Genomic DNA, 12,688 nt, shown 5'->3' on the forward strand with positions numbered 1-12,688 from the left:
CGTCTACAAACTAAGTTGCCTCTGTGGTAGTAGTTACATTGGAGAAACCAAACGACATGTCTCGGACCTCATTCGTGAACAGAATGCAGACCTAAAACACGGTAGGACCAACACCTCAGCCCTGGCAGATCACTGTTATAATTCAGTAGGCTCACATGACATTGACTTCTCCAAGACAGAGGTTCTTTGTAAGCCATCTGGCTACCATGAGAGATTCGTTCATGAGGCTATCCACATATACACAGAGACAATTGCAACCGGGAAGATGCATTCTGGCTTAGCAATCATTGGAAAGATTTGATAAACCATTTCGGGTCTTAATTGTTGTTCACGCTTACGGTGGCTTTCAGACCGCATTCCATTATTTTCGTCTCCCCCCTCTATTCCGAACATAGATGGACTAGTCCTTCTAAATAAACTGTCAAATCGCTCTCTGTGGTGCTAACGTAAAAAAAACCCGCCACTTTTTTTCAAAATTTCTTGCTGTGGTTTTCACACCTGATGATGATTGCTCGTGTTGCAGTCGAAACGTCGTGAGAATTTTATTGTTTTATATTTTTATTTTATTGTTTCCCTTCTACGTGGTGGTGACTTTACCGAAAGAACCAAGAATATGAATTCCTCGCAGTCACGAAAGCTTTAAATCAAAATTTATTTTTACTTTGTTAACATCTTTCACTTTCGCACGCCGCTAATTTTTTGCGACAAGAGGTTTCATTATCACAGGTTACACGTGCAGTGGGCCCAAGATGAGGCGAGACGGTTCGCTGGAGGCAACACGTTTATTCAACAAGGGAACCACAACACAGAGGGGTGACGACCCCTCACAGCCGATAACCTCAGGAGGCAGTCCCTCCACATTACAGTGCCCTTACTCTGGTTCTAGCGCTAACCCTACACTGGTTATGTCTGAACCCATACCCTAGCCAGGGTCACTGGGCTCTTCGCTTCAGGGTCTTCAGGGTAGCGCTCAAGAGTCTTCTTCAGAGCTTCAGGTGGACGAGGACCGCCAAACCCGTTCAGGGGTCCGGCTTTTATCCCCGTTCCAGGGTCTCTCCGCCCCTGGCCAAGCCTTCTGGAACTCTCTAGGGGGCCCTGGAACATCCCCCAGCCCCCCCCCCCCCCTCTTGGGGTCTGGGGGCCCTGTTCGTCCCACCTGGTCTGTACACCACCCCCTGTTGACGCATGTCCGCTATTACAGGTCAGCTCCCGTGGTAATACGCATACAGCCCAACATGGCGCTACATCATCCCCCCCCCCCTTGTAGCATCCAGGCGTCTGCTACGTTCAAAGGAAGCCCTAGACGCATGCACGAATATGCTCAAGGTGCCATGTCATACGTTCGAGCGTATGGATGTCCCCGACTTATTTATTACCTTTACATGTAATCCAACTTGGCCTCAGATAAAACAAAAAAAGTAATAACTTTCATTCGGCCAGACACCCAGCCGTCGATACGACTTCACAGCCAGGGTGTTCAGACAAAAGCAAGTTAAATTCATCGAGAGCATTCACTGAGAGTCGTGTTTTTTGGAGAAACAAGATGCTGGATGTACTCAATTGAGTGGCAGAAACGAGGACTTCCACATCATAGGGGTTTCCCCTTTTTTTCTGGCAACAAAACTGAAACCTTTTGGCGTCCTCTGGTCGAGCACCAATTGGGTCGAGGCTCTCAAGAAAGCCGTCCCTTGGTGTGGACCAATCGGTTTCAAGGACAATGCCACATATATTATCATAGTGCGTGTGTTTTGTTTGCATTTTGACTGCAGGTATTGTGGTTAATGCAGTAGACATGAATCCTTGTAAAAAAGGTTTCAGTTTTGTTGCCAGAAAAAAGGAGAAAAACCCCTATTATTATATTTTGGTACTGGCAAAGGAGGTCTAATGATGTAGATGACTTGCCCACGCTCATATTTTAATCTGGCTGAAAGAAAAAAATCATCCAATCCAAATCGATGTTATATTTGCCGAGTTTCCAAATCCAGAGGAAGACCCAAAATCTGTTTGCAGTAGTGACCGCAAATATGATTCATGGACCATGCGGAAACCTTAATGTCAATGCAGCAGCATGTATGAAGGGGACATAGAGAGCAGCAAGAAATATCCGAGACAATTTATTAAAGACACACAAACTGGAGATGATGGATATCCTCGCTATAGAAGGTGAGCTCCAGCAGACGGTGGATACACAGCAAGACTGAAGATTAGAGGCAACGCAGAAATCGAAATGGACAACAGGTGGGTTGTTCCGTATTCTCCACTTCTTTCTAAAATGTTTCAGGCGTAGATGTGTTGACCACACTCCACCTCCTCCAGTCAGTGTGTGTATCATGGTGTGTGTGTCAGTGTGTGTGTCAGTGTGTGTCTGAGTGTGTGTATGTCAGTGTGTGTGTCAGTGTGTGTTTAACTCTCTGCTTTATTGATCTGGTCAAGGCCTATGATACCATCAGTAGGCCTGGGCTCTGGGTTGTTCTTCGTGCTTTTGGAGTACCTGACCCTCTGCTCACGATCATTAAGGACCTTCATGATGGTGAGCGGGCCCGGGTAAAACTACGTGGCTGGGAGTCAGAGCCATTCCCTGTACACCTTGGGGTGCGACAGAGATGTACTCTGGCTCCCACATTATTTAACATCTATTTTGACCACGTAGTTCGTGAAGCCTTCAATAGCTGTACTGGGGGAATCTCCATATGGTACAGATATAATGGGAGGCTGATCGATGCCCGGGTGCGGTCAAGGGATGGCTCCCTATTGCTCAACCACGTTATGTATGCTGATGATTTGGTAACAGCTGCTCAGTCAGAGGAGGAGTTGGAGATGCTGCTGCTGAGACTGGAGCGTGCCACTAAGAGGTGGGGCCTTACCATCAGCCCCACCAAAACTAAGCACCTGCCTGGGTATGACTGGCTCCAGTTTAACAGCAGAGGTCTCACTCCGAATCAGTCGAGCGGCAATATCTTTTCATCGGTTGCGTAACGCTGTGTGGAAGCTACCTGGTCTTGTCGCTCCGCACTAAGCTTCAGGTCTTCTTGGCCACGGTCATTCCCTCCCTTCTCTACGCTTGCGAAACGTGGACCCCCCTAATGGAACATCTTCGCCAGTTAGAAACATTTAGTCTGGCCTGCCTACGATCCATCCTGGGTTTAACCAGACTGGATTGTGTTAGTTCACAAATCCTTGAAAGATCTGGGCAAGGTCCCATCAGTGAGCTCCTCCGGCGGGCAAGGCTGCGATGGCTGGGTCATGTAGCCCGCATGCCCAGCCACCGCATGCCGAAACAGCTTTTATTCGGCCGAATTGAGGGGGCTAGGCGGGCGCGGCACGGGCTAGAGAAGAGATGGAGTGATGTGGTACAGGAGGACGTGGAGCTGAGTGGACTTGCCGATGACTGGTACCAGCGGTGTCAAGATCGGCCTCTGTGGAGGAGGCTCGTGAAGGATGCTACTGGGCAGTTGGAGACAGTCGCCCTCCAACAACAACGGAGGGCGGAGGAGCGACGCTCAGAAAAACGAGCGGACCGCCGGGTGGCTAAAGCACAGCAGGTTGGCACAGTAGGGGGCACAGGTGGTGCATCAGCCAGTCATCTCAGTCAGTCGACCCGTGGCACCTGGGTCTGCCCCATGACCTCCTGCCAGCGGGCGTTCGACACTTCACGTGGCCTCAGGGTGCGCATAGCCTGGCACAAGCGTCGTGGTGACGTCACCGCCACTTAGTGGCGAATGGCGGTTGTTGTTGTCAGTGTGTGTGTCAGTGTGTGTGTGTCAGTGTGTGTCTGATTGACTGAGTGTATGAGGGAGTGACTGAGTGACTGTCTGAGTGAGTGACTGAGTGTCTGAGTACGTGTCTGAGTGACTGAGTGTCTGAGTGAGTGTCTGAGTGAGTGTCTGAGTGAGTGTCTGAGTGAGTGACTGAGTGAGTGACTGAGTGTCTGAGTGAGTGACTGAGCGAGTGACTGAGTGAGTGTCTGATTGAGTAACTGAGTGACTGAGTGTCCGAGCGAGCGAGTGAACCACTCCCAACGCCCTCACCCGCTGCCCTGGAGTCTCCTCACCCTCCTCCTCACCACCCTACACCTCACCACCCAGCCCCTCCTCACCACCCTACACCTCACCACCCAGCCCCTCCTCACCACCCTACACCTCACCACCCAGCCCCTCCTCACCACCCTACACCTCACCACCCAGCCCCTCCTCACCACCCTACACCTCACCACCCAGCCCCTCCTCACCACCCTACACCTCACCACCCAGCCCCTCCTCACCACCCTACACCTCACCACCCAGCCCCTCCTCAACACCCTACACCTCATCTCCTCCTCCTCACCCTGCATCTCCCCTCCAGCTGGGGTATCTCAGCCATGATGTCGTCTATCTGCTTGAGAATCCAGCACTCCTCCACCCTCTTGAGACTCGCCACCCTCTCCTCCACCTCCTCCTCGTCGCCCGACTTACAGTCGCCATCATCGGTTGCACTGCGTGATCTCCGTAGTCCCCTCCTCCTCCTCCTCTTCTTCTTTCTCCTCCTCCTCCTCCTCGTCTTCCTCTCCTCCTCCTCCTCCTCGTTCTCCTCCTCGTTGTCCGCCACCTCCTCATCGTCTCGTGCTCTGTCGACGCTCGGCTGCAGGCGACTGGCGCGAAACTTCAGCAGCAGCCTGCGGACGCCCCCTGTAGACTCCACCACCTCCTCCTCCTTGTCGTCCCTCCGCTCCTTCACCTCGTCACCCTCCACCACCACCTCCCCCTCCTTCTCCTCCTTGCCCCTCCGCTCCTTCACCTCGTCACCCTCCACCACCACCTCCCCCTCCTCCTCCTCGTCGTCTCTCCGCTCCTTCACCTCGTCACCCTCCACCACCTCCTCCTCGTCCCTCCGCTCCTTCACCTCGTCACCCTCCACCACCACCTCCCCCTCCTCCTCCTCGCCCCTCCGCTCTTTCGCCTCGTCACCCTCCACCACCTCCTCCGGCGATGAAGACGATGACGACGATGCGTCCGAGAACGACCAACAGTTGGACGACGATGACGACGCTCTCTGCTGCCGGTATTGTTGCTGAATTTGTCTCCGTCGCTGCCGCTGCTTCTCCAGAGCGCGACCCCGGCGACTCCCGGTGGGCGGTGGTGGCGGCTCAGCCAGCGGCCACGGCATCAGCGAGAAGAAGTGGAACGTCGCCCCACGCGGGGCCGAGCGCGGAGGAGGCGGAGGAGCGCGGCAGGTAGAGGAGCCCGGGCAGGGATCGGGATTCGGTCCCGCCGGGCAATCCGCCGCCGCAGCCTCCCGCCGCTTGCTTAGCGGCGACCGCCCGGTCAAAACCTCCTCCTCTTCCTCCTCCGCCTTCAACGCCGCCTCGGCCTCCTCTTCCCCTCCTCCTCCTCTCGCTCCGCCTCCTCCTCCGCCCCTCCTGCTGCTCCCCCTCCTGCCCACGCCCTGCCACCAAAAGTCGAAGTGTCTCTTCCGCGCCGCACGCGGTCCAACCGCGGCCTCCCTGCGTCTCTCCGCCTCCTCCGCCTCCTCCTCGCCCGCTGCCTCGTCAGCGCCGAGCGCCGGCCCCGACTCTCCGCCGCCGTCTCCGCGCTCCGGGGCGACCCTCGGGCCGATTCCCGGCGGCGTCGGCGTCGTCCGGGCGCCGCCGCTGCCATCGCCGCCGCCGCCGTGGGAGCTCTCCCAGGGGAGCGCCGCCGGAGTCTCCTGGCGGCGGCGCCCCCCCTCGAGAGCCCGGAACGTCACGGGGCGACGAAGACGACGGCCGCGGCGGGGAGGCCCCAGCGCGGGCCCCGGCCCCCCGGCGTCGTCGTGGAGCGGGCGAGCGACCTTGGAGGGCGCCGCGTGGGACTCGGCTCCTCCTCCTCCGGCGTCGTCCGCGGAGTGCTTGGGCACCCGGATGGGCCAGGAGGAGCGAGCCCTCACGGAGGGGGCGGCTGTAGCCGTGGCCGGGGCCGGGGCCAGTGGAGGCTGTCTGGGAGGCCGCTGGTGAGGGGGGAGGGCCGGAGGAGAGGGAGGAGACGCGGGATCAGATTCCAGTATTCAGCACGCAAACGTCCTGGTAGTGGTATTGGTGGTAGCGGTGGTGGCCAGTGATTGTAGTGATGTTGGTAATGGTGGTGGTGATGGTAGTGATGGTAGTGTACGGTAGTAGTGGTGGTGGTGGTAATGGTGGAAGTGGTGGTAGAAGTGGTGGTGGTGATGGTGCTAGTGGTGGTGGTAGTAGTGGTGGTGTAATGGTGGTGGTAGCATTGCTGGTAGTAGTGGTGGTAATGGTGGTGGTAGTGATGGTAGTGTATGGTAGTAGAGGTGGTAATGGTGGAAGTGGTGGAAGTGGTGGTGGTAATGGTGCTAGTGGTGGTGGTAGTAGTGGTGGTGTAATGGTGGTGGTAGTGTTGGTGGTAGTAGTGGTGGTAATGGTGGTGGTGTCCGGCAAAACAACCCCCTACCTCCTTGTGGTGCCGGACGGGCAACGCTGCCGTGGGCAGTGCCGGGGGAGAGGGCCAATTCGGATTGGCCTTTCCCCTCATGGCGTTTGTAACCACCACAGTGGCTAAGTGGGGGCTCTGGACAGGTGTGAGGGGCTGGTAACCCCTCCACCTCCAATTAATTACCACTAAACCACGACCACAACATTTTATAAATAAGCTTGTGCCGGAGGCCCCTGGGGGACAGGCGTCTATGACGTCTCCTGACCAAACCCCATTTGGCGGAGCCAGGAGACTGAATCCTTCCCCTCGGGGCTCCTCCAAAAACAACAAAAAACCACTACGTGTGGCCACGTGGAATGTTCGAATGCTCACTGTGGAGGAGAGGCTGCCACTCCTCTGTCAAGAGCTGGACCGGTACCGCCTGGATCTCTGTGGTAATAAGGAGGTCCTGTGGACCGGCTCTGGCTCCTGCCACCATGAGGGGTGGACAGTCCTCTACTCGGGGCAGCAGACTGCCAAACAACAGGGTGTGGCTCTTTTTCTGAATAAAAGAATGAAGGGGTGTGGGAGCGTGGTGATGAGGTGTGGGAAGCTGTAAGCCCCAGGCTACTTTGGGCTCGCCTTCCCATCAACCACAGGTGAGGAGTGGTGGTCACGGTAACTTATGCCCCCACCAAAGACGAACATCCGTGGAGGGATGCAAGCAAGGCCAAATGCCTTCTATGACCTGTCACAGGTGCTGGCTAAAGTGGCCCCTCGGGATAGAGTCATCTTGTTGGGTGACTTCAATGCCCGAGTTGGTCATGATGCTGGCACCTGGTCTGGAGTAATTGGAAGGCATCGGGCAGACCAGCTCAATAACAACGGCAGGAGGCTGCTAAATGTTTGTGCAGCCCATGGGCTTGTAATTACCAACATGCTGTTCCGGCATCGGCGCATCCACACCACATCATGGATGCATGCCGGGTCCAAGCAAGATCATCTGCTGGACTACATAGTGACGGAACAGCGAATGCGGGCCCATGTCCTTGACACCAGGACCTACCGTGGAGCTGATCTGCCCACTGACCATCGACTTGTCATCTGTAACATGCACCTGCAATTCTTCCACTCCGGTGGTGGGTGTACACCCAGGACCCCATTCAAACCCTTAGTGGCATGGTCTCAGCTAGCTGATGAAAGTTACAAACGAGAATTTCATTATCGCTTGCGGCTGGGATTGGCATCGTCCCCCACTCCTCTTGATGTCGAGGGGAAATGGGCGAGGTTTAGGACTGTAGCTCATGTAGCTGCAATGGCTGCTTTGGGTACACGGTCCAGACCTCCCCAGAGACCCTGGCTGACAGAGGAGGTGTTCAAGCCGGCTGAGAAAAATCGACAGGCCCACTCTCGTTGGCTACAGCATCCCACGTCGGAGAATGAGGAGGCTTACCGCAGCCTTCGCTCGGAGGTTCAGAGAGCCGTGAGGCACTGCAAGAATGGGTGGTGGTGGCGGGTTGCTGAGGAGATGGAGTCTGCCTCAGTGGCCCACGATCACAAATCGCTCTTAAATTCCATCAAAAAAGTAACCTGCAGCGCCACACCTGTTACCATCATTAGGGGAAAGAACGGTGATCCAATATCCGACCCCCAGGAACAGGTTTGCAGATTTTCTGAGCATTCCTGAGGTCCTGGGGAAGAGGAAATCCCTGAGCCAGGAAAACAACATGGGACAAAGTGGGGATGACCCTACTTAGGCTGCGGTGCCTCAAATATTGGAGGAAGTCACCCCCTGTGAGTGGCTGGCTGAGGTGCCATCCGTTGAGGACAGCAAGTTGGCACAGTAGGGGGCACAGGTGGTGCATCAGCCAGTCGTCTCAGTCAGTCGACCTGTAGCATCTGGGTCTGCCCCGTGACCTCCTGCCAGCGGGCGTTCGACAATTCACGTGGCCTCAAGGTGCACATCGCCTGGCACAAGCGTCGTGGTGATGTCACCACCACTTAGTGGCGAACTGCGGTTGTTGTTGTTGATAGTGGAGCTGCTGGTAGTATATTTGGAGTGTGCGTGTCTCTGCCTCGTGGTTGCATGGATTTGTTTCTGGTTCCTCCGGTTTCCCCCCCTCCAGATTTAGAATTAACGTCACGCATTTAAAATATTTAACTGCGATACATTTCCACACGATAAAGTCACTTTGTGTTGAGCTTTCATTCGTGATGGCCAGGTCGCTTGTGAAAAAAAGCTACATAGCTCAGTGGGCCTTACCTTGTACAATAAAATAGAAAAACTAGTTCATAGTTTAAGAGAGATGAGCTGGATCTGTCACGTGTGTTATTTTAAAAAAAGGTTATTCGTTTCATCAGGTCATGTGCACAGATTACAAAAACATTTGGAGGGAAAAAAAAACATGCTGGCTGTTATGTGACTTCACCGAAAAAGCCAAAGAGTACGTTATGGTAAAGTTTTATCAAAACATTTTTTTTAGGATATTTGCTCTTAATGTGCTTACTTTCCCCCAGCACATTCACTGCATTGTCTTGGTGAATGCGAGGCATCGCGTGGTCATAACCCACCGGGACATTTTCCCCTTACGCGTCAAGAGATTGACATTCTCAATGGAAATCATTTCAGGTCGTACCGCTACAGTCTACATTACAGACTGCCAGTACACTCACTCAGCTTAATAACCATTGCTACAGTCAACATTATAGACTGTCAGTACACTCACCATACTTAATAACCATTACTACAGTCTACATTATAGACTGTCAGTACACTCACCATACTTAATAACCATTACTACAGTCTACATTATAGACTGCCAGTACACTCACCATACTTAATAACCATTACTACAGTCTACATTATAGACTGTCAGTACACTCACCATACTTAATAACCATTACTACAGTCTACATTATAGACTGTCAGTACACTCACTCAGCTTAATAACCAGGCTACAGTCTACATTATAGACTGTCAGTACACTCACCATACTTAATAACCATTACTACAGTCTACATTATAGACTGCCAGTACACTCACCATACTTAATAACCATTACTACAGTCTACATTATAGACTGTCAGTACACTCACCATACTTAATAACCATTACTACAGTCTACATTATAGACTGTCAGTACACTCACCATACTTAATAACCAGGCTACAGTCTACATTATAGACTGTCAGTAAACTCACCATACTTAATAACCATTACTAGTCTACATTATAGACTGTCAGTACACTCACCATACTTAATAACCAGGCTACAGTCTACATTATAGACTGTCAGTACACTCACCATACTTAATAACCATTACTACAGTCTACATTATAGACTGTCAGTACACTCACCATACTTAATAACCATTACTACAGTCTACATTATAGACTGTCAGTACACTCACCATACTTAATAACCAGGCTACAGTCTACATTATAGACTGTCAGTAAACTCACCATACTTAATAACCATTACTAGTCTACATTATAGACTGTCAGTACACTCACCATACTTAATAACCAGGCTACAGTCTACATTATAGACTGTCAGTACACTCACCATACTTAATAACCATTACTACAGTCTACATTATAGACTGTCAGTACACTCACCATACTTAATAACCATTACTACAGTCTACATTATAGACTGTCAGTGCACTCACCATACTTAATAACCATTACTACAGTCTACATTATAGACTGTCAGTACACTCACCATACTTAATAACCATGACTACAGTCTACATTATAGACTGTCAGTACACTCACCATACTTAATAACCATTACTACAGTCTACATTATAGACTGTCAGTACACTCACCATACTTAATAACCATGACTACAGTCTACATTATAGACTGTCAGTACACTCACCATACTTAATAACCATTACTACAGTCTACATTATAGACTGTCAGTACACTCACCATACTTAATAACCATTACTACAGTCTACATTATAGACTGTCAGTACACTCACCATACTTAATAACCATTACTACAGTCTACATTATAGACTGTCATTATACTCACCATACTTAATAACCATTACTACAGTCTACATTATAGACTGTCAGTACACTCACCATACTTAATAACCATTACAACAGTCTACATTATAGACTGTCAGTACACTCACCATACTTAATAACCATTACTACAGTCTACATTATAGACTGTCAGTACACTCACCATACTTAATAACCATTACAACAGTCTACATTATAGACTGTCAGTACACTCACCATACTTAATAACCATTACAACAGTCTACATTATAGACTGTCAGTACACTCACCCAGCTTAATAACCAGGCTACAGTCTACATTATAGACTGTCAGTACACCCACCATACTTAATAACCAGTCTACATTATTATTCACAAATTAAATCGTTTGTATTTTGTCAATGGCCATAGCCTCAGCACTGTCCCATAGACTCAACACTGCCCCATAGACTCAGCACTGCCCCATAGACTCAGCACTGCCCCATAGACTCAACACTGTCCCATAGACTCAGCACTGTCCCATAGACTCAACACTGTCCCATAGACTCAGCACTGCCCCATAGACTCAGCACTGTCCTATAGACACAGCACTGTCCCATAGACTCAGCACTGTCTCATAGACTCAACACTGCCCATAGACTCAACACTGCCCCATAGACTCAGCACCGCCCCATAGACTCAGCACTGCCCCATAGACTCAGCACTGCCCCATAGACTCAGCAATAGACTCATCACTGCCCATAAATTCAACAGTGTATATTTAAACTATCTGCGAATCACGGGCTGGACATTTGAGGCCACTTTTTACCTCACGTTTTCCCTCACGAGAGGCGATCTCACACCCCTGGGGGGTCGTCATCGTCGTTAATTTCTGCTCTGAAATAAAAAAAAATTCAAATCCGCACCTCACGACTCTCAAAATGGCGCCTGGCCGAGGAGGAGTCTCAAAAATTTGGCGGGAAAAAAAATCCCGCGTCACGTGGCTATGGAGGAACCAAATCTGATTGGCTCCAAGTCGCCGCTTGGACCAATCAGAGAGCTCCAAGCGCCTCGCCTCACAGCAGCTCCGCTCCTGCACTGATAGATCACTGCAGAAGGTCTCTCGTCTATAGTTGAATAGTGTAATAGTGTGTGTGTGTATCTGTGTGTATGTAGCTGTGTGTATCTGTGTGTATGTGTGTGTGTATGTGTGTGTATGTGTGTATCTGTGTGTGTGTATCTGTGTGTATGTGTGTGTATGTATCTGTGTATCTGTATGTACGTGTGTATGTGTGTGTATGTACGTTTATCTGTGTGTATGTATCTGTGTGTACATCTCTGTGTGTGTATCCGTGTGTGATGTGTGTGTCTCTTTGATCTTTGTGTCTGTGTGGGTGCACATAGCCTGGCACAAGCGTCGTGGTGACGTCACCGCCACTTAGTGGCGAATGATGGTTGTTGTTTGTGTGTGTCTCTGTGTCTCCGTGTGTGTACGTGTGTGTGGTGTGTGTCTCTGTGTGTGGTGTGTCTCCGTGTGTGTGTCTCTGTGTGTGTATCTCTGTTTGATGTGTGTGTGATGTGTGTGTGTCTCTGTGTGTTTCGTGTGTGTGTCTCTGTGTGTGTGATGTCTTTGTGTGTGTGTCTGTATGTGTGTGTCTCTGTGTGTCCGGCAAAACAACCCCCTACCTCCTCGCGGTGCCGGACGGGCAACTCTGTCGTGGACAGCGCTGTGGGGGGAGATCCAATTTTGATTGGCTCCTCCCCTCATGGCATATGTGTCCACCACAGGGGCTAAACGGGGGCTCTGGACGGGTGCAAGGGGCTGGTAACCCCTCCACCTTCAATTATTTACCACGAAACTACGAATTAAACTGAAATATGTAACAACTAAGCTTGTGCCGGAGGCCCCGGGGGGCCAGGCGTCTATGACGTCTCCTGGCCAAACCCCAATTGGCGGAGCCAGGAGATTGAATACCTACCCTCGGGGCTACTCCAGAAACAACGAAAAGCCACTACGGTTGGCCACGTGGAATGTTCGAACGCTCACTGCAGAGGAGAGGCTGCCACTCCTCTGTCGGGAGCTGGACCGGTACCGCCTGGATCTATGCGGCATTCAGGAGGTCCGGTGGACCGGCTCTGGCTCCTGCCACCATGAGGGGTGGACAGTCCTCTACTCGGGGCAGCAGACTGCCAAACAACAGGGTGTGGGTCTTCTTTTGAACAAAAGAATGAAGGGGGCGTGGGAGCGTGGCGGTGAGGTGTGGGAAGCTGTAAGCCCCAGGCTACTTTGGGCTCGCCTTCCCATCA

The sequence above is a fragment of the Petromyzon marinus genome, unplaced genomic scaffold (assembly GCF_048934315.1).
Source record: "Petromyzon marinus isolate PM22_M1 ecotype Great Lakes invasive population unplaced genomic scaffold, UKy_Petmar_22M1.pri1.0 PM_G_Scaffold_24, whole genome shotgun sequence".
In the NCBI taxonomy this organism is placed as follows: Eukaryota; Metazoa; Chordata; class Hyperoartia; order Petromyzontiformes; family Petromyzontidae; genus Petromyzon; species Petromyzon marinus.